The sequence below is a fragment of the Heptranchias perlo genome, unplaced genomic scaffold (assembly GCF_035084215.1).
Source record: "Heptranchias perlo isolate sHepPer1 unplaced genomic scaffold, sHepPer1.hap1 HAP1_SCAFFOLD_163, whole genome shotgun sequence".
NCBI lineage: Eukaryota > Metazoa > Chordata > Chondrichthyes > Hexanchiformes > Hexanchidae > Heptranchias > Heptranchias perlo.
In genome coordinates this window covers 503,729-529,809 of record NW_027138892.1, presented here as the reverse complement: position 1 = coordinate 529,809, position 26,081 = coordinate 503,729, and the positions used below count along the sequence as shown (strand labels likewise).

At 44.8% G+C, this 26,081-nt stretch overlaps 1 protein-coding gene and 4 non-coding genes across 6 annotated transcripts in view; 2 read left to right on the top strand and 3 right to left on the bottom strand.

Moving 5' to 3' along the window:
• LOC137309379 (ferritin heavy chain, oocyte isoform-like) overlaps positions 1 to 26,081 on the bottom strand; it is a 176,879-nt gene that overhangs the window by 98,606 nt on the left and 52,192 nt on the right. The gene's annotated exons all lie outside the window — the stretch shown is intronic.
• Positions 1,992 to 2,063, bottom strand: trnah-gug (transfer RNA histidin (anticodon GUG)). Its single transcript has one exon. It is a non-coding gene; the product is annotated as a tRNA-His (tRNA).
• Positions 20,065 to 20,136, top strand: trnad-guc (transfer RNA aspartic acid (anticodon GUC)). Its single transcript has one exon. It is a non-coding gene; the product is annotated as a tRNA-Asp (tRNA).
• trnad-guc (transfer RNA aspartic acid (anticodon GUC)) lies at positions 24,298 to 24,369 on the top strand. Its single transcript has one exon. It is a non-coding gene; the product is annotated as a tRNA-Asp (tRNA).
• On the bottom strand, positions 25,373 to 25,444 carry trnad-guc (transfer RNA aspartic acid (anticodon GUC)). The gene has a single exon. It is a non-coding gene; the product is annotated as a tRNA-Asp (tRNA).

Here is a 26,081-nt window from a genome sequence, read left to right as displayed (position 1 = left end):
GGCCTTCGGGTCATCCTGTTTGAATAAAATATAACCCCGGGTGGAATTGCACCTCCCGCTCATTCCTCACTTCGGGAGAATGAGTCCGACCATCAAGGAGAGATTTTCCGATACTGTCGGTGAATCTCATTTATATTAAACATTCCTTGAACTCTCTGCCGGGGTGATTCAGAGCTGGGGTTCGCCATGAACCAGCTTCCCCTCAATTCCCAGCTTTATCAGTGAATCGACCAACAAACGCTCGAAGGAGCTCAGGTTATATTAATAATAAAAACAGAAAATGCGGGAAACACTCAGCAGGTCAGGCAGCATCTCCAGCCTGGACTGAGTTAGCTGATCTCACGAGGTGTGCTACTGAGCCACGGAGCAAGAAAAGCCGAGGCTCAGTCCTGGGCCTGAGCCGAGTGAGCTGACTCAATGTGTTCCTGGTAATTTTCATCAACATCTTTGAATGTGGCAGCACGATTTGTTCAAGCCGTTAAAACAGCATATAAACATAATAATAGAGAAATCGAGTACAAAAGCAAGGAAGTGATGTTAAACGTTTTCAATCATTGTTCAGGCCTCATCTGAAGTATTGTGTCCAATTCTGGGCACGATAATTTATTAAGGATGTCAAGGTCTTGGAGAGGATGGAGAGGAGATTTACCAGAATTATACCAGGGATGGGGTTTAGTTGTGTGGAGAGACTCGAGAACCTGGGATTGTTCTGCTTCGAGCAATGAAGGTTAAGGGTAGAAGTAATCCACGTGTTCAAAATTAAGAGGGGTTTTGATCGAGTAAATAAGGAGAAACTTCACCCACTGGCGGGAGGGTCGGCAACCAACGGACGCAGATTTAAGATAATTAGCAAAAGAACTAGAAGGGAAATCGGGAGATTTTTTTGACACAGCGAATTGTTATGATCTGGAACGCACTGCCGTAACGGATTGTGGAGCTCGATTCAATCGTAACTTTAAAAGGAGAATTGGATAAATACTTGAGTATCTCTCCACAGATACTACCTGACCTGCTGAGTGTTGCCAGCGGTTTCTGGGTTTATTTTTGAGCTTTCACTATAGCAGTTTTCCTGACAACCTGCAACTTGCCTCAAGGGCGCAGCTTCAAGCACAACTTTCTTGTGCTCTTCTCACACACAAGATCGCACTTTACTTTCCGACACACGCGCTTTAAAATCTGCCGTTTCCGCACACAGCGTCCTGCGCCACGAGAATTTGAAAGGCCTTTCACTCATGGCCTGTAATCGCTCCTTTTTCCCCACAGGCGCTCTTTACATTTATCCTCTACTTGATTCAATCACAAATTTCAACAGAACTATTAAGATCAAGGCGGAACACTTCCGATCTTACTGCACCGCCCCAACTTGCCAAATGTGCACCTTTCAACCGCCATTCGCAGCTCTGTAGCGCTGCCCGTCGCTCACGCAACTCAACTGCTGAGAGAAAAGAGCCAACAAGCATTAAAACAAAAACCAGTTCTTCAGTTACCATCCCCTGGATCACAAGATTCCACAAGTAAATTTCGTGAACATTCGGGCGGCTGTCTTTCCAGAGACCAGCCCTGCTTTCGTCGTGTTTGTCTGTCGAGCGGTCACGCAGATCGAAATGTATCGACTGGTTTCAAGGCACAAATGAACATTGGTGCGAATGGGACATGTGCCCAATAGAAACAGCGGTCGGAGCAGAACAAACTTATAAGGCGTGAGATCGTGAAAGTGAATGTTAGAGTCGGCAATGGAGCAGGAAAGTGTCCATGAAATGGAAGGAGGGAAGTAAAGGCGGCCTGTTGACTATGGAAGAAAGAAAAAGCCGGGAGAAGAGGCGGGTTTGAACTGTGGAACATCAAGTACAGGCATGTGAGAGTGCTGGGATTTGACGGAATGGATAGGTTTTCGCCACCAACAAAAAATATTTCTTATATATATTAAAGATTGATATATTGCTGCATTCTATCAGTATTTGTGGCAGAGGATAAAAGAGGTGAGAAAGTTATGCCGTGACTCGGATTCGAACCGAGGTTGCTGCGACCACAACGCAGAGTACTAACCACTATACGATCACGGCGCCACACCTCAGCTGTGGTAACACAACCCAAACCACAGCAATAAGCAGCGCCTCAAATTGTTGCAGAATAGCGGTCCAGCCCCTCCCACGGCCCATCCTTTTAATATCCACCCAGCATTTTCACCAGCGCTGGTTTCATCAACTTGTGCTTCTTTTTGAATTGTTCTCGGTATTATCTGCCCTGATCCTTTACTTGGCCCACTAGAATCCTAGAATCATAGAAAGGCAACAGCACGGAAGGAGGCCATTCGGCCCATCGAGTCCCCGCCGGCTCCATGCAAGAGCAATCCAGCTGGTCCCACTCACCCGCCCGATTCCGGTAGCCCCGCAATTCTTTTCCTTTCAAGTACTTATCCAGTTCCCTTTTGAAGGCCATGATTGAATCTGCCTCCACCACCCCCTCGGGCAGTGCATTCCAGATCCTAACCACTCGCTGTGTAAAAATGTTTTTCCTCATTTCACCTTTGGTTCTTTTGCCAATCACGTTAAATCTGTGTCCTCTGGTGCTTGACCCTTCCACCAATGGGAACAGTTTCTCTCTATCTGCTCTGTCTGGACCCTTCATGATTTTGAATCATTCCAAGGAGAACAGCACCATCTTCTCCAGTCTGTCCACGTAACGTAAGTCCCTCATCCCTGGAATCATTCTTGTAAATCTCTTCTGCACCCTCTCTAAGGCCATCAGATCTTTCCTGAAGTGCGGTGCCCAGAACTGGACACAATACTCCAGTTGTGGCCAAACCAGTGTTTTACAAAGTTTCATCATGACTTCCATAATTTTTTACTCTATGCCTCCATTTATAAAGCCCAGGATCCCGTATGCTTTTTAATCGGCTTTCTCAACCTGCCTTGTCACCTTTAACGATTTGTGCACATATACCCCAGATCTCTATGTTCCTGTACCCCTTTTAGAGTTGTGCCCTCTAGTTTATTTTGCCTCCCCTCGTTCTTCCTACCGAAATGTATCACTTCACATTTTTCTGCGTTAAATTTCATCTGCCACGTGTCCGCCCATGCCACCAGCCTGTCTAAATCCTCTTGAACTCTATCACTATTCTCCTCACTGGTTACTACCCTTCCAAGTTTTGTGTCATCTGCAAATTTTGAAATTGTGCCCTGAACATCCAAGTCCAAGTCATTAATATATATCAAGAAAAGCAGTGGTCCCAGCACCGACTACACGGCATCTACAAATTTGTCCAATGCCCCTAGAGTGAAGCGGGATCACTTTTCACTCGTAAACCAGCAACCCTGATGTTAAAATCATCTGCCGGAGAAAGACGTGATTTCAGCGCGGTGACACTGGGCCAGAGTAAAGTTCAGTTAATGTGATTGCCGAGTGGCGAGGGAGTCAAAGGATATGGGGAAAAGGCGGAAAAGTGGAGTTGAGGTAAAAATCAGATCAGCCATGATCTCATTAAATGGCGGAGCAGGCTCGAAGGGCCAAATGGCCGTCTCCTGCTCCTATCTCTTATGGTCTTATGATCTTATGGTGGTGAGAGGGTGGATTTGGAACTCCTGTGCGCCTGCTTTGCGCAGGTAACACGACTTGTTACAAACTAAACCATTAATTCACCGAGCTAAAGTTTGAGGTTGTAGCGACAAGAACCTGATTACATTAATTACAGGAAATTAATGAAACTCTGTGAAAGATGAATAATTGTTGTAATCGCCATTGATCAACCGATAACTTTCTGCTGCAGACTGACAGAAACACTGACATGGACACTGGGTGACAGAGAAACTTTAATCAGTTTCAACAACAACAACTACAAATACAACGGGCATTTATATCGCACATTTAACGTAGCAAAACGTCCCAAGGGGCTTCACAGGAGCTTTTTCAAACAAAATTTGACAGCGAGCCACAGAAGGAGATATTAGAAGCAAAATACTGCGGATGCTGGAAATCTGAAATAAAAACAGAAAATGCTGGAAATAGTCAGCAAGTCAGGCAGCGTCTGTGGAGAGAGAAACAGAGTTAACGGTTCAGGTCAATGACCCTTCGTCAGAAATGGAGAAAGTTGAAGATTAAACAGTTTTTAAACAAGTACAAAGTCAGGAAAAGGGATGGGGGAGCAAGGGGAGGGGAGGAAAGAACAAAAGGGAAGGTCTCTGATAGGGTGGAGGGCAGGAGTGATTAAATATCAAAAGGGATGATGGTGCAAGGCAAGGAGGGTGGTAATTGGACAAGTAAAGAAACAAAAGATGGGTCTAGAGGAGCTGTAAATGGCAACATTAGAACCATAATCAGCACTTGGTCTCCGAAAAAATGGGAGCACTGTTTATGATCTCGAGTTGTTGAAATCAATGTTGACGTCAGAAGGTCGTAAAGAGACTAATCGAAAGATGAGGTGCTGTTTCTCGAGCTTCCGTTGAGCATCATTGGGACAGTGTAAGAGGCTGAGGACAGAAAGGTCAGAGTGGGAGTGGGACGGGGAATTAAAATGACAAGTGACCGGCAGGTCAGGGTCAAGCTTGTGGACTGAGCAGAAGTGTTCAGCAAAGCGATCACCCAATCTGCGTTTGGTCGCCCCAATGTAGAGGAGGCCGCATTGCGAGCAGTGAACACAGTACAGTAAATTGAAAGAAGTACAAGTAAATCGCTGTTGCACCTGGAAGGAATGTTTGGGGCCCTGGGAGGTGGGAAGGGAGGAGGTGAAAGGGCAGGAGTTGCATGGGAAGGTGCGGTGGGAGGAGAGCGGGTGTTGGGGGTGATGGAAGAGTGGGCCAGGGTGTTGAGGAGGGAGCAGTCGCTTCAGAATGTTGAAAAGGGAGTGGAGGGGGTGTTGTGTTTGGTGGTGGCATTCCGCTGGAGGTGGTTGAAATGGGGGAGGATGGTACGTTGAATGTGGAGGCTGGTGGGGTGGAAAGGAAGGACAAGAGGAACCCTGTCATGGTTCTGGGATGGAGGGGGTGAGGGCAGAAGTGCAGGAAATGGGACGGACACGGTCAAGGGCCCTGTTAACTACAGTGGAGGGGAATCATCGGTTGAGGAGAAAGGAAGACTTATCGGAAGCATTGGTGTGGAAGGTGGCATCGTCAGAACAGATGTGATGGAGACAGAGAAACTGGGAGAAGGGAATAGAGTCCTTACAGGAAGCGGGGTGGGAGGAAGTGCAATCAAGGTAGCTGTGAGGGTCGGTGGGCTTATAATAGATATTGGTTGACAGCCTATCCGCGGAAATGGAGATAGAGAGGTCGAGGAAGGGAAGGGAAGGTTCGGAGATGGACCGTGTGAAGGCGAGGGAAGGGTGGAAATTGGAAGCAACCTTGATGACATTTCCCAGTTCAGGGCGGGAGCAGGAAACGGCATCGATACAGTCATCAATGTACCAGAAAAAGAGGTGAGGGAGGGGAGCTGAGTAGGACTGGAACAAAGAATGTTCCACGTATCCCACAAAAAAGGGAGGCATAGCTAGGACCCATAAGGGTTCCCATAGCAACACCTTTTATTTGGAGGAAGTGAGTGGAGTCAAAGGAGAAGTTGTTCAATGTCAGAACAAGTTCAGCCAGGCAGAGGAGGGTGGTGGTGGATGGGGACTGGTTGGGCCTTCGTTCAAGGAAGAGGCAGAGAGCCCGCAGGACGCCCTGGAGGGAGATGGAGGTGTCGACGGACTGGACGTCCACGGAAAAAAAGGAGACAGTTAAGGCTGGGCAACTGGAAACTGTTTAAGTGGCGGAGGATGTCGGAAGAGTCATGGATGTAGGTCGGAATAGACTGGAGGAGGGGAGAGAAAATAGAGTCGAGATAGGAAGAAATTGGTTCCGTGGGACGAGAACAGGCTGAGACGATGGATCTACAGGGCAGTCCTGTTTGGAGATCTTGGGAAGGAGGTTGAAGTGGGCTGTGCGGGGTTGGGAGACTGTGAGGTTGGAGGCCATGGGGGAAGATCTCCAGAGGAGATGAGGTCAGTAACGGTCTGGGAAACTATGGCTTGATGTTCGGTGGTGGGGTCATGGTCCAGGGGAAGGTAGGAGGAGGTATTGGAGAGTTGGCGTTCAGCCTCCACTAGGTAGAGGTCTGTTCACCTCACAACAACAACAGAGCCGCCCTTGTCAGCAGGTTTAATGACAATGTCAGGATCGGACTCGAGAGAACGGAGTGCTGCGAGTTCAGAGGGAGGGAGGTCAGAGTGAGTGAGGGGAGTAAAGAAATTGAGGCGGTCGATGTTACGCTGGCAGTTCGCAATGAAAAGTTCAAGAGAGGGTAAGAGGATAGAGGGAGGGGTCCAGGTGGAACGGGAATTCTGAAGATGGGAGAAAGGGTCCGCTGTGCGGGGGGAAAACTCCTGGCCAAAGAAATGGGCGCGGAGGTGAAGGTGATGGAAGAAGAGCTCAGCATCGAGTCCAGCTCGAAACTCATTGAGGTGGGGGCGTAAGGGGATGAAGCTGAGGCTTTTACTGAGGACTGACGTTCGGGGTCAGAGAGGGGAAGGTCAGAGGGAATGGTGAAAACACGACAAAGAGATTGGAGGGAGGGATGGGGTCAGAGGAAAGTGAAGGGGAAGAAGGATCGGGAGGGGTGTTGGAATCTAAGAGTTGTTGAAACTTGCGGTCCTTGACATCTGAAAGGAAGGAAAAAAGTTTTTTTCATTAAAGCGCCGGATGAGGCGAAGGATGAAATGGAACTGCGGACCAGGACAGCTCTGAAGTAGAGAGAGTCGGTGCTGCTGAAGAGAGAGTGTTTGATCAGGTTTCTACTGAAACTCACTTTCACAGACACATCTCCTTCCTCAGCAATTGTGTCCGGCTCCGACTTATTCCACGTGGATTCCAACTTAAATTCCACCCTTCATGTTTCGGATCCACCCATGATTCCAGATATCTCCATGATATTCAGCGTTCCTCCAACCACTGCTCCCGCCGCTTCCTGAGATCCACGCTCAACGCCACGCGCCGCCACATGCTCACTCTCGACCTCTCTCTCCACGCATGGTTTTTATCCCATCCGCGCCATTATTGCATTTACCGTTTGATGTGTTGGTTCCTTCATTATATTCATCCAGAAGTCCTGGGTTTCGGTCCAATCCGAAGCCACTGTGGATGAATTTTGCATTGCTCGCTGAACTCTGCTCAAATCAGCAAAGTCCTGATTGGCGGCCGGAGGTGTTGCGAGTGTAAGATGTGAATAACGTGAAGTATCAATCAAAGTGCACAATTTCTGTTTAATCTTCAACCTTTTCCAGTTCTGACGACGGATCATCGACCTGAAACGTTAACTCTGTTTCTCTCTCCACAGATGCTGCCTGACTTGCTGATTATTTACAACATTTTCTGTTTTTTTTTTCAAATTTCCAGCATCGGCAGTATTTTCTTCTAATATCTCCTTCTGTGGTTGTGTCAAATTTTGTTTGAAAACGTGACTGTGAAGCCCCTTGGGATCTTTTGCTACCTTAAAGGAGCTTTATAAATACTACAAGTAGAGCAGTTCCAGTTGTGGTGTGGCGCCGTGATCGTATAGTGGTTAGTACTCTGCGTTGTGGCCGCAGCAACCTCGGTTCGAATCCGAATCACGGTATCGTTTTTGTCTTCTGCCTCTCTTGCTCATCGAATGCAGGAAAACATCAATCTTTGATGCATGAAATAAAACCAAATATTCCATCAAATCCCAGCACTCTCACATGCCTGTACTTCATGTGCCGCAGTTCAAACCCGCCTGTTCTCCCAGCTTTTTCTTCCTTCCACTGTCAATAGGCCGCCTTTACTTTCCTCCTTCCATTTCATGAACATTGCCGACTCTAACATTCACTTTCACGATCTTATGCCTTTAAGTTTGTTCTGCTCCGACCGCTGTTTCTATTGGGCACATGTCCCATTCGCACCAATGTTCATTTGTGCCTTGAAACCAGTCAATACATTTCGATCTGCGTGACCGCTCGACAGACAAACACGACGAAAGCAGGGCTGGTCTCTGGAAAGACAGCCTCCCGAATGTTCACGAAATTCACTTCGGAGATCTTATGATCCAGGGGATGGTAACTGAAGAACTGGTTTTTGTTTTGATGCTTGTTGGCTCTTTTCTCTAAACAGTTGAGTTGCGTGAGTGACGGGCAGCGCTGCAGAGCTGTGAATGGCGGTTGAAAGGTGCACATTTGGCAAGTTGGGGCGGTGCAGTAAGATCGGAAGTGTTCCGCCTTGATCTTAATAGTTCTGTTGAAGCGTGAGATTGAATCGAGTATAGGATAAATGTAAAGAGCGCCTGTGGGGAAAAAGGAGCGATTACAGGCCATGAGCAGAAGGTCTTTCAAATTCTCGTGGCGCAGGACGCTGTGTGTGGAAACGGCAGATTTTAAAGCGAGTGTGTCGGAAAGTAAAGTGCGATCTTGTGTGTGAAAAGAGCACAAGAAAGTTGTTCTTGAAGCTGCGCCCTTGAGGCAAGTTGCAGGTTGTCAGGAAAACTGCGATAGTGAAAGCTCAAAAATAAACCCTGAAACTGCTGTCAACACTCAGCAGGTCAGACAGTATCTGTGGAGAGATACTCACTTCACCGGGGCCTCATTGTGCATTGATTAATATTAAAGACCTGCACAAGATGGACGTGTTGCACCTCAACAAGGCTGGGACCAATTTCCAGGCAGGGAAGTTCCTCTTGACTGAACAGAGAGCAATGCCGGCCGTTTTTGGGCGTCAGCTATTTTCAATCTGTATTAACGACTTAGATGAAGGGACCGAGTGCAATGTGTCCAAGTTTGCTGACGATACAAAGATTGATAGGAAAGGAAGCTGTGAGGAGGACACAAAGTGTCTGCAAAGGGAGATAGACAAGTTAAGTGAGTGGGCAAGAAGGTGGCAGATGGAGTATAATGTGTGGAAATGTGAGGTTATTCACTTTGATGGGAAGAATAAAAGAACAGAATATGTTTTAAATGGTGAGAAATCATTAAACGTTGGTGAAATTAAAAAGGAAAATAGGAAAGCAAAGAGAGGGCATGAAAAAATAGGCCTCTTGCGCATCCACGATTTTCATCGCTCCACCATTGGCGGCCGTGACTTCAACCGACTGGGCCCAAAGCTCTGGATTTCCCTCCCGAAACCTCCCCGCCTCTCGACCTCTCTCTCCTCCCTTAAGACACTTAAAACCGACCTCACCTGTCCCAATATCTCCTTATGTGGCTCCGTGTCACATTTTGTTTGATAATCGCTCCTGTGAAGCGCCTTGGGACTTTTACTCCGTTAAAGGCGCGATATAAATGCAAGTTGTTCTTGTTGTTGGGGTGGAGAAAGGGTTTTCTTTCTTTTTATCACTCTTTTCTATCTCTCTATTTCTTTCCTTTCTCGGATTCTGTTTTCCGGGTCTGTTTACTGACACACATTACAATCTGTGTCACTCGGTGTCTAACAATGTGAGGCAATGTGTTTTATTCCCGCTGTGTTATCTCTCTGGCGGTTTGCTGATAAATGTTTAACTCGCGGCCTGTTCCCGTTAATGGTCACAAGCAGTAACAGACAGACAGAGCGTGTCTGACCGCCCTGAGATGTGGAAAAGGCATCAGTTTAGCACAAATGCATCAAATCAAATGTTCATCGAGCACCGAGAGAAACAAAAACCAGAGAGAAAGGCAGAAGGAAATTGAGAAAAAAAGCTAAATACAGACATCCTTGATGTCTCTCTATTCCATCCCCAACAGTTCAGTGTCGGGTAAAAATGTCAGTGTAAATAAATGTTCGAGAATCGGCCCACAGAAGAAGAAACAAAATAACAGAAAACTGCTGAAACCCGGGATCGAACCAGGAACCTTTACATTTTCTGTTGAACGCTTGCCCAATTCAGCTGTTTCAGCCCCACTGCGAACTGCACTTTAAGACTTCCTCTTGGAATAAAATATAACCCCTCCCGCTCATTCCTCACTTCGGGAGAATGAGACCGACCATCAAGGAGAGATTTTCTGATCCTGTCGTTGAATCTCATTTATATTAAACATTCCTTGAACTCTCTGCCGGGGGGATTCAGAGCTGGGGTTCGCCATGAACCAGCTTCCCCTCAATTCCCAGCTTTATCAGTGAATCGACCAATGAACGCTCGAGAGAGCTCAGGTTATATTAATAATAAAAACAGAAAATGCGGGAAACACTCAGCAGGTCAGGCAGCATCTGTGGAGAGAGAAACAACCTTTCAGGCCGATGACATTTCATCAGAACTCTCTCCACAGATGCTGCCTGACCTGCTGAGTATTTCCAGCATTTTCTGTTTTTACTTCAGATTTCCATCATCTGCAGTATTTTTCTTTTGTTTTACAGCTTGTATTAATGTTCTGCTGATGATATCTTAATATTATCTTATTTTTGGCCACTTTAATTAAGTTCACGGACAAATTCTTCCATCATCCCTTCTCCCACATCACTTCTCTCTCTCATTCATTCTTTTCTCCTTTCAATCCAGAAGAGGGCGGGAATCAGAGCTCACCCCCCGAACCCTCCGCACACAGACCCCCGTCTACCACTCCTTCTGATCCAAGAGACAATTCAATATATTACACTCTGTAAAACACTGAAAGCTGACACACCAGGGGAGATCGCACGGTGTTGCACACGGAGTGAAATAAACTGAAGTGTTTATGAAAAGTTACAGATCACAACACGTGTCTCTGTCTCTCTCCGCCATCCCGGCCTGTGCTGTGTTATTCGTTCTCACCCAATGTGTTACTGGTAATTTTGTGGAAGTGCATGACGGGATACTTGACCATATTAACTCTTTATTAACTCACATGATAGGATTAGCCACAAACACAAAGTAAGCACAATTGTTTAATTGCGTTTGAGCCTTGGTATGTTGATAATTAGGCCTAGCACAGCCAGGCCTTCCTTGAGAGAAGGACAGAATATATTAATAATAGAGTTGATGAATGGCCATGAAGCCTTGAGACTGGCTCCAGCCTTACTGATAACAAGGAACAGGAATGCAGAGAGAAAGAAAATAGCTGACATCTGCTCAGGCCTACGTGATGTCTATGGATGTTCGGCGGCTGGCTCACTACTTGATTGACCAACTACCTGAGCCAATAAAGAATGTACGTGTACGCCCATATTCTGCAACAGGTGGGCGTTGCCTCATGAATTGTATAAACATGAGCTGATTCATTGACTCGGCGAAGTTCCACCCTCAACCATTGTTTGAGGTGCACATCCACTTGTATACAAGTTGGGGTTCAATAAAGTTTCTCCTTGTACTACTTGTTTGGGTGTGAATGCATTTGTATAGTGTTAAGTTTCGACAGTTTTCATCAACATCTTTGAATGTGGCAGCACAAGTTGGTGAAACCGTTAAAACAGCATCCGGTTCCTTGGCTTAATAATAGAGAAATAGAGCACAAAAGCAAGGAAGTTATGTTAAACGTTTATAAATCATTGTTCAGGCCTCATCTGAAGTATTGTGTCCAATTCTGGGCACTATAATTTATTAAGGATGTCAAGGTCTTGGAGAGGATGGAGAGGAGATTTACCAGAATTATACCAGGGATGGGGTTTAGTTGTGTGGAGAGACTCGAGAACCTGGGATTGTTCTGCTTCGAGCAATGAAGGTTAAGGGTGGAAGTAATCCACGTGTTCAAAATTAAGAGGGGTTTGATCGAGTAAATAACGAGAAACTTCACCCACTGGCGGGAGGGTCGGCAACCAACGGACGCAGATTTAAGATAATTGGCAAAAGAACGAGAGGGAAATAAGCAGGTTTTTTTACACAGCAAATTGTTATGATCTGGAACGCACTGCCTTAAAGGATGGTGGAGCTCGATTCAATCGTAACTTTAAAAGGAGAATTGGATAAATACTTGAGTATCTCCCCACAGATACTATCTGACCTGCTGATTGTTGCCAGCAGTTTCTGGGTTTATTTTTGTGCTTTCACTATCGCAGTTTTCCTGACAACCTGTAACTTGCCTCAAGGGCGCAGATTCAAGCACAACTTTCTTGTGCTCTTCTCACACACAAGATCGCACTTTACTTTCCAACACACGCGCTTTAAAATCTGCCGTTTCCGCACACAGCGTCCTGCGCCACGAGAATTTGAAAGACCTTCCGCTCATGGCCTGTAATCGCTCCTTTTTCCCCACAGGCGCTCTTTACATTTATCCTCTACTCGATTCAATCGCACGTTTCAACAGAACTATTAAGATGAAGGTGGAACACTTCCGATCTTACTGCACCGCCCCAACTTGCCAAATGTGCACCTTTCAACCGCCATTCGCAGCTCTGTTGCGCTGCCCGTCGCTCACGCACATCAACTGCTGAGAGAAAAGAGCCAACAAGCATCAAAACAAAAACCAGTTCTTCAGTTACCATCCCCTGGATCACAAGATTCCCCAAGTAAATTTCGTGAACAATCGGGCGGCTGTCTTTCCAGAGACCAGCCCTGCTTTCGTCGTGTTTGTCTGTCGAGCGGTCACGCAGATCGAAATGTGTCGACTGATTTCAAGGCACAAATGAACATTGGTGTGAATGGGACATGTGCCCAATAGAAAAAGCGGTCGGAGCAGAACAAACTTAAAGGAGTGAGATCGTGATAGTGAATGTTAGAGTCGGCAATGGAGCAGGAAAGTGTCCATGAAATGGAAGGAGGAAAGGAAAGGCGGCCTATTGATTGTGGAAGGAAGAAAAAGCTGGGAGAAGAGGCGGGTTTGAACTGTGGAACATCAAGTCCAGGCATGTGAGAGAGGTGGGATTTGACGGAATTGAAAGGTTTTCACCAAAACATTTTTCTTTCATGTTCTGAAGATTGATTTCTTGCTGCATCCTCTCAGCACATGTGGGAAAGGAAAAAAATCGGTAAATGAAACTCTGTGGAGACTCGGATTCGCTCCGATGTTACTGCGACCACAACGTAGAGTGTTAACCTCAAAACGATCACGACGCAGCACATGAGGTGTGGCAGTTGTACCCCAACAACATTAATGGCACGCATGACACTGCTGAGAAAAGAAAGATTTTGGTGATGAGGCTAAAATGTTCAACAGCTCAGATTATGGCAGCGCAGAGACTGGAGCCTAAATCCAGCGCCTTGGACCGCTCGGCCACGCTACCGCATCACAAGAGTGTTGTCCAGAATCTCGGAACTGGTGATTGAAAAGCGGCTTTCCGACTCTGACCTTTGAGTCCAAGATTTTTGCCTTGAAAGAATCAAATAAAAGGGCTTTCTTTGCACTGTTCTTGCGACCAGGTGGCTGAGTGGTTGAGGTGATGGACTGCTAATCCATTGAGCTTTGCCAGCATGGTTTTGCATCCCAGCCGCGCCATTACTGCCTTTTTTAATCGTTCATGGGATGTGGGCGTCGCTGGCGAGGCCACCATTTATTGCCCATCCCTAATTGCCCTTGAGAAGGTGGTGGTGAGCCGCCTTCTTGAACTGTTGCAGTCCATGTGGTGAAGGTTCTCCCACAGTGCTGTTAGGTAGGGAGTTCCAGGATTTTGACCCAGCGACGATGAAGGAACGGTGATATATTTCCAAGTCGGGATGGTGTGTGACTTGGAGGGGAACGTGCAGGTGGTGTTGTTCCCATGTGCCTGCTGCCCTTGTCCTTCTAGATGTTAGAGGTCGTGGGTTTGGGAGGTGCTGTCGAAGAAGCCTTGGCGAGTTGCTGCAGTGCATCCTGTGGATGGTACACACTGCAGCCACAGTGCGCCGGTGGTGAAGGGAGTGAATGTTTAGGGTGGTGGATGGGGTGCCGAACAAGTGGGCTACTTTTTCCTGGATGGTGTCGAGCTTCTTGAGTGTTGTTGGAGCTGCACTCATCCAGGCAACTGGAGAGTATTCTATCACACTCCTGACTTGTGCCTTGTAGATGGTGGAAAGGCTTTGGGGAGTCCGGAGGTGGGTCACTCACCACAGAATACCCAGCTTCTGGCCTACTCGTGTAGCCACAGTATTTATATGGCTGGTCCAGTTAAGTTTCTGGTCAATGGTGACACCCAGGATGTTGATGATGGGGGATTCGGCGATGGTAGTGCCGTTGAATGTCAAGGGGAGGTGGTCAGACTCTCTCTTGTTGGAGATTGTCATTGCCTGGCAATTGTCTGGCATCAATGTTACTTGCCACTTATGAGCCCAAGCCTGGATATTGTCCAGGTCTTGCTGCATGTGGGCACGGACTGCTTCTTATCTGTGGGGTTGCGAATGGAACTGAACACTGCGCAATCATCAGCAAACATCCCCATTTCTGACCTTATGATGGGGGAAAGCTCATTGATGAAGCAGCTGAAGATGGTTGGGCCAAAGACACTGCCCTGAGGAACTCCTGCAGCAATGTCCTGGGGCTGAGATGATTGGCCTCCAACAACCACTACCATCTTCTTTTGTGCTCCTTCTGACTCCAGCCACTGGAGAGTTTTCCACTGAAGCGGCAGCTGAACGGATGGTCTCAATCTTTGTGACAAAATAGTCCAGGAGCTCCTCGCAAATTTTGTGGTGAGGGTGGAGGAGGCAGGGGGTGCAAGAAGTCGGTTTGTGGTCGAGAAGAGATACCGGGGGTATCTTTGGATTCCTGGATAATCCTGGAATAATGAGCAGTTTTCTGTCTCTCTCTGTTTCGGGCTGGTGAATTCGCCCGGGTCTGTTCACAGGGCGATTCTGCGTTTTATTTCTTCCTCATTATTGTGGTTCTGATATCGAGATGAGGATTTTAAAATCTGCTCGGAGATCAGTGAAATTAAATAGTAGAAAGTGAAAAAGTCCGAGTCAGTTTTTCACTGTATTTTCTTCATTCGATGTTGCTGATAAATGAAAGTGAAGCTTCTAAAGGCAGACCTTCCCGTCGGGGAATTGACCCCAGTCTCCAGGGTGATGGACACTGATACTCACCACGATACTAACGAGGAACTGGTGCCGGAAGGGCATGTACGTTCACCACAGATGCTTCACGTTTCAGTAAATCTGTTTCAGCTATTCTTTTGGTGACAGTTTGTTTAAATTTCCACGGACCACTGTTGAAAGAAGAATTACCGACCACTTTTCCATCTCATGTTGGATCATGATGTGGTGAGTGCGGGAGAGAGTGAGACAGAGAAAGACCGACTCAAGAAAACAAAGAAAATATGAGGCACAGACACAGACAGAGAGACACAGACACGCATACACATGGATTGACTCAGAAATATGGAGAGACAGAACATGGATAATTTGGCTGATTTTTGTTCTATTTCTGTCGGAGATTTCGAGAAATCTCACAGATCAATTAAAATGAGCATAAAACTCGAGGTGTTCAATGCTGTGGAATTTTAATTCACTTCAGAATTATTAATTCTACAAGAAACTTGTTGAATTTTGAAACGCAGAGATGAACACGTTGATAAATGACGGGATCTGAAGTCTGTCAGATTTGAACCTGCGCGAGGGAAATGAATGAAATTTTAATCTGTCACCTGAACCACGAGGAAGTCAAAATCACAATTGCTCTGCATCCAGTCCTCAAATAGTCTCCGTACAATAATATTCTGAAAGCGACAATCACCTGTTTTTTTTCTCTGTAGTTTTTTTTTAGGAAGAAGCTCGGCGAAGACATAAAATTAAAAGTTGGCGTCTGAGAAATGCTTCCTCCCCATCGGGGAATTAAACCCCGGACTGAGGCGGGGCAACTCACCACGAGAAGAGAGAAAGAAAGAACGAAAGAAAGACAGAGTCAGTTGTCGTTGTCCAACAAAGAGATGGAAATGTAAAAGGTTCTTTCAAGAGTGGCCCGTGGAAAATGAAACAAACTGTCATCAAATAAATAGTTAAAAGAAATGCACTGATACATGAAGCATGTCTAACACCATCTGGGATGAGTGCACGGTGGCTGCAGCAGTTCCTCGTTAGTATAGTGGTGAGTATCCCCGCCTGTCACGCGGGAGACCGGGGTTCAATTACCCGACGGGGGGATGAAACTTCCGCCGCCTTTCGAAGCTTTTCTCTCATTAATTTCCAATATTGGATGCGGAATGGACAGTGTCAAACTGTTTCGGAGTTTCCCACTTTCCCCAATTTAATTTCACTGATATTCCAGCGGTTTTAAAATCTGCTCTCAGCTTCACTCTTCACCTCGATGTTCGACTGGCTTCTGTGATGGTGGGGATTTCGGGAGGAGGCCGAGATGGATCGTCCACTCGGCACTTCTGGCTGAAGACGGTTTCGAACACTTTGCACTCACGTGCTGGGCTTTACCATCATTGAGGATGGGGATGTTCATAGAGCCTCTTCCCGTCAGTTGTTTAATTTTCCACCATCATTCACAAATGGGTGTGGCAGGACTGCAGAGCTTTGATCTGATCCGTTGTTTGTGGGATCGCGAAGCTCCATCAACAGCATGCTGCTTCCACTGTTTGTCAAGTAGTCCTGTTTTACTTTCAGGTTATTGGTGTGTGTATGTGTTTATGTAGCTAGGAATGTGTGTGTTTGTGTCTGTGTGAATATGACTGTCTGTCTCACTTGTTATATGCGTTTCTGAGTGTCTCTCTCTTTCTTTCTATCTGTCACTTTTTCCCTGCTCCCCAAATAATTTTTCTCTGGACCTTGACTAATAAAGAGATAGAAAGTAAGTCTTCTTTCAACAGTGGCATGTGGAAAGTTAAACAAATTGTCATCATATAAGTCGTTAAAATAGATTCACTGAAACGTGCATCCTTTTCATTGCTGTATGTGAGATCTTTCATGTCTGCGCCTGTTCCGAGACCTGTCTCTCTCTGTTTCGGGCTGGTGACAGCGCGATTCTGCGTTTTATTTCTTGCCCATCATTGTGGTTCTCACATCGAGCTGAAGCGTGAGGCAGAGAGCAGATATTTAAAATCGCTGTGAAATCAAATTGCAGAAGTGGGAAAGGCCGAGTCAGTTTTTCATTGTATTTTCAACATCCAATATAAATGAAAGTGAGGCTTCGAAAGCAGCAATAACCTCCTCGTCGGGGAATTGAACCCCGGTCTCCCGCGTGACAGGTGGGGATACTCACCACTATACTAACGAGGAATTGGTACAGACATTTACCGTATATTCACCAAAGATGCTTCACTTTTCAGTGAATCTGTTTGAACTGTTCATTTGTGGACAGTTTGTTCAACTTTCCATGAACCACTGTTGAAAGAAAAATTACCGACCACTTTTGCATCACATGTTGGATCATGATGTGGGTAACGCGGGAGAGAGTGAGACAGAAAGAGACAGATCTTCTCAGGAAAATATGGAAAATATGAGGCACAGACACAGACAGACAGACAGACAGAAACAGACACACATGCACATGGATTGACTCAGAAACACTGAGAGTCAGAATATGGATAATTTGGCTGATTTTTGTTCTATTTCTGTCGTAGATTTCGTGAAATCTTGCAGATCAATTAAAATGAGCATAAAACTCGAGGTACTCAATGCTGTGGAATTTTAATTCACTTAAGAATTATTAATTCTACAAGAAACTTGTTGAATTTTGAAACGCAGAGATGAAACAGGTTGATGAATGACGGGATCTGAAGTCTGTCAGATTTGAACCAATGAATGAATTTCTAATCTGTCACCTTAATCACCAGTTAGTAAAAATCACAATTGCTCTGCATCCAGTCCTCAAATAGTCTCCGTACAATGATATTCTGAAAGTGACAATCACCTGTTTTTTTGCTCTGCAGTTTTTGTTCAGGAAGAAGCTCGGCGAAGACATAAAATTAAAAGTAGGCGTCTGAGAAATGCTTCCTCCCCGTCGGGGAATTAAACCCCGGACGACGGCGGGGCAACTCACCACGATAAGAGAGAAAGAAAGAACGAAAGAAAGACAGAGTCAGTTGTCGTTGTCAAACAAAGAGAAGGAAATGTAAAAGGTTCTTTCAAGAGTGGCCCGTGGAAAATGAAACAAACTATCATCAAATAAATAGTTAAAAGAAATGCACTGATACATGAAGTATGTCTAACGCCATCTGGGATGAGTGCACGATCAATGTAGCAGCTCCTCGTTAGAAGAGTGGTGAGTATCCCCGCCTGTCACGCGGGAGACCGGGGTTCAATTCCCCGACGAGGAGATTAAACTTTCGCCGCCTTCAAAAGCTTTTATCTCCAATATTGGATGCGGAATATACAGTGAAAAACTGACTCGGAGTTTCCCACTTTCCCCAATTTAATTTCACTGATATTCCAGCGGTTTTAAAATCTGCTCTCAGCGTCACTCTTCACCTCGATGTTCGACTGGCTTCTGTGATGGTGGGGATTTCGGGAGGAGGCCGAGATGGATCATCCACTCGGCACTTCTGGCTGAAGACGGTTTCTAAAACTTTGCACTCACGTGCTGGGCTTTACCATCATTGAGGATGGGGATGTTCATAGAGCCTCTTCCCGTTAGTTGTTTAATTATCCACCATCATTCACAAATGGGTGTGGCAGGACTGCAGAGCTTTGATCTGATCCGTTGTTTGTGGGATCGCTAAGCTCTATCAACAGCATGCTGCTTCCACTGTTTGTCAAGTAGTCCTGTGTTACTTTCAGGTTGTTGGTGTGTGTATGTGTTTAGGAATGTGTGTGTATGTGTGAATATGACTATGTCTGTCTCACTTGTTATATGCGTTTCTGAGTGTCTCTCTCTTTCTTTCTATCTGTCACTTTTTCCCTGCTCCCCAAATAATTTTTCTCTGGACCTTGCCTAATAAAGAGATAGAAAGTAAGTCTTCTTTCAACAGTGGCATGTGGAAAGTTAAACAAATTGTCATCAAAGAAGTCGTTACAATAGATTCACTGAAACGTGCATCCTTTTCATTGCTGTTTGTGAGATCTTTCATTGTCTGCGCCTCTTCCGAGACCTGTCTCTCTCTGTTTCGGGCTGGTGACAGCGCGATTCTGCATTTTATTTCTTGCCCATCATTGTGGTTCTCACATCGAGCTGAAGCGTGAGGCAGAGAGCAGATATTTAAAATCGCTGTGAAATCAAATTGCAGAAGTGGGAAAGGCCGAGTCCGTTTTTCATTGTATTTTCAACATCCAATATTTCAGATAAATGAAAGTAAAGCTTCGAAAGCGGCCATAACCTCCTCGTCGGGGAATTGAACGCCGGTCTCCCGCATGACAGGTGGGGATACTCACCACTACACTAACGAGGAATTGGTACAGACATTTACCGTATATTCACCAAAGATGCTTCACTTTTCAGTGAATCTGTTTGAACTGTTCATTTGTGGACAGTTTGTTCAACTTTCCACGAACCACTGTTGAAAGAAAAATTACCGACCACTTTTGCATCACATGTTGGATCATGATGTGGGTAACGCGGGAGAGAGTGAGACAGAAAGAGTCAGATCTTCTCAGGAAAATATAGAAAATATGAGGCACATACACAGACAGACAGACAGAAACAGACACACATGCACATGGATTGACTCAGAAATACTGAGAGTCAGAATATGGATAATTTGGCTGATTTTTGTTCTATTTCTGTCGTAGATTTCGTGAAATCTTGCAGATCAATTAAAATGAGCATTAAACTCGAGGTACTCAATGCTGTGGAATTTTAATTCACTTAAGAATTATTAATTCTACAAGAAACTTGTTGAATTTTGAAACGCAGAGATGAAACAGGTTGATGAATGACGGGATCTGAAGTCTGTCAGATTTGAACCAATGAATGAATTTCTAATCTGTCACCTTAATCACCAGTTAGTAAAAATCACAATTGCTCTGCATCCAGTCCTCAAATAGTCTCCGTACAATAATATTCTGAAAGTGACAATCACCTGTTTTTTTGCTCTGCAGTTTTTGTTCAGGAAGAAGCTCGGCGAAGACGTAAAATTAAAAGTTGGCGTCTGAGAAATGCTTCCTCCCCATCGGGGAATTAAACCCCGGACGAAGGCGGGGCAACTCACCACGATAAGAGAGAAAGAAAGAACGAAAGAAAGACAGAGTCAGTTGTCGTTGTCAAACAAAGAGAAGGAAATGTAAAAGGTTCTTTCAAGAGTGGCCCGTGGAAAATGAAACAAACTTTCATCAAATAAATAGTTAAAAGAAATGCACTGATACATGAAGCATGTCTAACGCCATCTGGGATGAGTGCACGGTCAATGTAGCAGCTCCTCGTTAGTATAGTGGTGAGTATCCCCGCCTGTCACGCGGGAGACCGGGGTTCAATTCCCCGACGAGGAGATTAAACTTTCGCCGCCTTCAAAAGTTTTTATCTCCAATATTGGATGCGGAATATACAGTGAAAAACTGACTCGGAGTTTCCCACTTTCCCCAATTTAATTTCACTGATATTCCAGCGGTTTTAAAATCTGCTCTCAGCGTCACTCTTCACCTCGATGTTCGACTGGCTTCTGTGATGGTGGGGATTTCGGGAGGAGGCCGAGATGGATCATCCACTCGGCACTTCTGGCTGAAGACGGTTTCTAAAACTTTGCACTCACGTGCTGGGCTTTACCATCATTGAGGATGGGGATGTTCATAGAGCCTCTTCCCGTTAGTTGTTCAATTATCCACCATCATTCACAAATGGGTGTGGCAGGACTGCAGAGCTTTGATCTGATCCGTTGTTTGTGGGATCGCTAAGCTCTATCAACAGCATGCTGCTTCCACTGTTTGTCAAGTAGTCCTGTGTTACTTTCAGGTTGTTGGTGTGTGTATGTGTTTAGGAATGTGTGTGTTTGTGTATGTGTGAATATGACTATGTCTGTCTCACTTGTTATATGCGTTTCTGAGTGTCTCTCTCTTTCTTTCTATCTGTCACTTTTTCCCTGCTCCCCAAATAATTTTTCTCTGGACCTTGCCTAATAAAGAGATAGAAAGTAAGTCTTCTTTCAACAGTGGCATGTGGAAAGTTAAACTAATTGTCATCAAAGAAGTCGTTACAATCGATTCACTGAAACGTGCATCCTTTTCATTGCTGTCTGTGAGATCTTTCATGTCTGCGCCTGTTCCGAGACCTGTCTCTCTCTGTTTCGGGCTGGTGACAGCGCGATTTTGCGTTTTATTTCTTGCCCATCATTGTGGTTCTCACATCGAGCTGAAGCGTGAGGCAGAGAGCAGATATTTAAAATGGCTGTGAAATCAAATTGCAGAAGTGGGAAAGGCCGAGTCAGTTTTTCATTGTATTTTCAAGATCCAATATTTCAGATCAATGGAAGTGAAGCTTCGAAAGCGGCAATAACCTCCTCGTCGGGGAATTGAACCCCGGTCTCCAGCGTGACAGGCGGGGATACTCACCACTATACTAACGAGGAATTGGTACAGACATTTACCGTATATTCACCAAAGATGCTTCACTTTTCAGTGAATCTGTTTGAACTGTTCATTTGATGACAGTTTGTTGAACTTTCCACGAACCACTGTTGAAAGAAAAATTACCGACCACTTTTGCATCACATGTTGGATCATGATGTGGGTAACGCGGGAGAGAGTGAGACAGAAAGAGACAGATCTTCTCAGGAAAATATAGAAAATATGAGGCACATGCACAGACAGACAGACAGACAGACAGACAGAAACAGACACACATGCACATGGATTGACTCAGAAATACTGAGAGTCAGAATATGGATAATTTGGCTGATTTTTGTTCTATTTCTGTCGTAGATTTCGTGAAATCTTGCAGATCAATTAAAATGAGCATAAAACTCGAGGTACTCAATGCTGTGGAATTTTAATTCACTTAAGAATTATTAATTCTACAAGAAACTTGTTGAATTTTGAAACGCAGAGGTGAAACAGGTTGATGAATGACGGGATCTGAAGTCTGTCAGATTTGAACCAATGAATGAATTTCTAATCTGTCACCTTAATCACCAGTTAGTAAAAATCACAATTGCTCTGCATCCAGTCCTCAAATAGTCTCCGTACAATAATATTCTGAAAGTGACAATCACCTGTTTTTTTGCTCTGCAGTTTTTGTTCAGGAAGAAGCTCGGCGGAAGTTTTAAAAGTTGGCGTCTGATAAATGCTTCCTCCCCGTCGGGGAATTAAACCCCGGACGACGGCGGGGCAACTCACCAGGAAAAGAGAGAAAGAAAGAACGAAAGAAAGACAGAGTCCGTTGTCGTTGTCAAACAAAGAGAAGGAAATGTAAAAGGTTCTTTCAAGAGTGGCCCGTGGAAAATGAAACAAACTATCATCAAATAAATAGTTAAAAGAAATGCACTGATACATGAAGTATGTCTAACGCCATCTGGGATGAGTGCACGATCAATGTAGCAGCTCCTCGTTAGAAGAGTGGTGAGTATCCCCGCCTGTCACGCGGGAGACCGGGGTTCAATTCCCCGACGAGGAGATTAAACTTTCGCCGCCTTCAAAAGCTTTTATCTCCAATATTGGATGCGGAATATACAGTGAAAAACTGACTCGGAGTTTCCCACTTTCCCCAATTTAATTTCACTGATATTCCAGCGGTTTTAAAATCTGCTCTCAGCGTCACTCTTCACCTCGATGTTCGACTGGCTTCTGTGATGGTGGGGATTTCGGGAGGAGGCCGAGATGGATCATCCACTCGGCACTTCTGGCTGAAGACGGTTTCTAAAACTTTGCACTCACGTGCTGGGCTTTACCATCATTGAGGATGGGGATGTTCATAGAGCCTCTTCCCGTTAGTTGTTTAATTATCCACCATCATTCACAAATGGGTGTGGCAGGACTGCAGAGCTTTGATCTGATCCGTTGTTTGTGGGATCGCTAAGCTCTATCAACAGCATGCTGCTTCCACTGTTTGTCAAGTAGTCCTGTGTTACTTTCAGGTTATTGGTGTGTGTATGTGTTTATGTCGCTAGGAATGTGTGTGTTTGTGTATGTGTGAATATGACTATGTCTGTCTCACTTGTTACATGCGTTTCTGAGTGTCTCTCTCTTTCTTTCTATCTGTCACTTTTTACCTGCTCCCCAAATAATTTTTCTCTGGACCTTGACTAATAAAGAGATAGAAAGTAAGTCTTCTTTCAACAGTGGCATGTGGAAAGTTAAACTAATTGTCATCAAAGAAGTCGTTAAAATAGATTCACTGAAACGTGCATCCTTTTCATTGATGTATGTGAGATCTTTCATGTCTGCGCCTGTTCCGAGACCTGTCTCTCTCTGTTTCGGCCTGGTGACAGCGCGATTCTGCGTTTTATTTCTTGCCCATCATTGTGGTTCTCACATCGAGCTGAAGCGTGAGGCAGAGAGCAGATATTGAAAATCGCTGTGAAATCAAATTGCAGAAGTGGGAAAGGCCGAGTCAGTTTTTCATTGTATTTTCAACATCCAATATTTCAGATAAATGAAAGTAAAGCTTCGAAAGCGGCCATAACCTCCTCGTCGGGGAATTGAATCCCGGTCGCCCGCGTGACAGGTGGGGATACTCACCACTACACTAACGAGGAATTGGTACAGACATTTACCGTATATTCACCAAAGATGCTTCACTTTTCAGTGAATCTGTTTGAACTGTTCATTTGTGGACAGTTTGTTCAACTTTCCACGAACCACTGTTGAAAGAAAAATTACCGACCACTTTTGCATCACATGTTGGATCATGATGTGGGTAACGCGGGAGAGAGTGAGACAGAAAGAGACAGATCTTCTCAGGAAAATATAGAAAATATGAGGCACATACACAGACAGACAGACAGAAACAGACACACATGCACATGGATTGACTCAGAAATACTGAGAGTCAGAATATGGATAATTTGGCTGATTTTTGTTCTATTTCTGTCGTAGATTTCGTGAAATCTTGCAGATCAATTAAAATGAGCATAAAACTCGAGGTACTCAATGCTGTGGAATTTTAATTCACTTAAGAATTATTAATTCTACAAGAAACTTGTTGAATTTTGAAACGCAGAGATGAAACAGGTTGATGAATGACGGGATCTGAAGTCTGTCAGATTTGAACCAATGAATGAATTTCTAATCTGTCACCTTAATCACCAGTTGGTAAAAATCACAATTGCTCTGCATCCAGTCCTCAAATAGTCTCCGTACAATAATATTCTGAAAGTGACAATCACCTGTTTTTTTGCTCTGCAGTTTTTGTTCAGGAAGAAGCTCGGCGAAGACGTAAAATTAAAAGTTGGCGTCTGAGAAATGCTTCCTCCCCGTCGGGGAATTAAACCCCGGACGACGGCGGGGCAACTCACCACGATAAGAGAGAAAGAAAGAACGAAAGAAAGACAGAGTCAGTTGTCGTTGTCTAACAAAGAGAAGGAAATGTAAATGGTTCTTTCAAGAGTGGCCCGTGGAAAATGAAACAAACTATCATCAAATAAATAGTTAAAAGAAATGCACTGATACATGAAGCATGTCTAACGCCATCTGGGATGAGTGCACGGTCAATGTAGCAGCTCCTCGTTAGTATAGTGGTGAGTATCCCCGCCTGTCACGCGGGAGACCGGGGTTCAATTCCCCGACGAGGAGATTAAACTTTCGCCGCCTTCAAAAGCTTTTATCTCCAATATTGGATGCGGAATATACAGTGAAAAACTGACTCGGAGTTTCCCACTTTCCCCAATTTAATTTCACTGATATTCCAGCGGTTTTAAAATCTGCTCTCAGCGTCACTCTTCACCTCGATGTTCGACTGGCTTCTGTGATGGTGGGGATTTCGGGAGGACGCCGAGATGGATCATCCACTCGGCACTTCTGGCTGAAGACGGTTTCTAAAACTTTGCACTCACGTGCTGGGCTTTACCATCATTGAGGATGGGGATGTTCATAGAGCCTCTTCCCGTTAGTTGTTTAATTATCCACCATCATTCACAAATGGGTGTGGCAGGACTGCAGAGCTTTGATCTGATCCGTTGTTTGTGGGATCGCGAAGCTCTATCAACAGCATGCTGCTTCCACTGTTTGTCAAGTAGTCCTGTGTTACTTTCAGGTTATTGGTGTGTGTATGTGTTTATGTAGCGAGGAATGTTTGTGTATGTGTGAATATGACTATGTCTGTCTCACTTGTTATATGCGTTTCTGAGTGTCTCTCTCTTTCTTTCTATCTGTCACTTTTTCCCTGCTCCCCAAATAATTTTTCTCTGGACCTTGACTAATAAAGAGATAGAAAGTAAGTCTTCTTTCAACAGTGGCATGTGGAAAGTTAAACAAATTGTCATCAAAGAAGTCGTTAAAATAGATTCACTGAAACGTGCATCCTTTTCATTGCTGTGTGTGAGATCTTTCATGTCTGCGCCTGTTCCGAGACCTGTCTCTCTCTGTTTCGGGCTGGTGACAGCGCGATTCTGCGTTTTATTTCTTGCCCATCATTGTGGTTCTCACATCGAGCTGAAGAGAGAGGCAGAGAGCAGATATTGAAAATCGCAGTGAAATCAAATTGCAGAAGTGGGAAAGGCCGAGTCAGTTTTTCATTGTATTTTCAACATCCAATATTTCAGATCAATGAAAGTGAAGCTTCGAAAGCAGCAATAACCTCCTCGTCGGGGAATTGAACCCCGGTCTCCCGCGTGACAGGCGGGGATACTCACCACTATACTAACGAGGAATTAGTACAGACATTTACCGTATATTCACCAAAGATGCTTCACTTTTCAGTGAATCTGTTTGAACTGTTCATTTGATGACAGTTTGTTTCACTTTCCACGAACCACTGTTGAAAGAAAAATTACCGACCACTTTTGCATCACATGTTGGATCATGATGTGGGTAACGCGGGAGAGAGTGAGACAGAAAGAGACAGATCTTCTCAGGAAAATATAGAAAATATGAGGCACATACACAGACAGACACAGAGAAACAGATGCACAGAGATTGACTCAGAAATACTGAGTGTCAGAATTTGGATAATGTGGTTGATTTTTGTTCTATTTCTGTCGTAGATTTCGTGAAATCTTGCAGATCAATTAAAATGAGCATAAAACTCGAGGTACTCAATGCTGTGGAATTTTAATTCACTTAAGAATTATTAATTCTACAAGAAACTTGTTGAATTTTGAAATGCAGAGATGAAACATGTTGATGAATGACGGGATTTGAAGTCTGTCAGATTTGAACCTGCGCGGGGGAAATGAATGAATTTCTAATCTGTCACCATAACCGCCAGTTAGTAAAAATCTCAATTGCTCTGCATGCATTCCTCAAATATTCTCTTAATTATCCACCAGCATTCACAAATGGGTGTG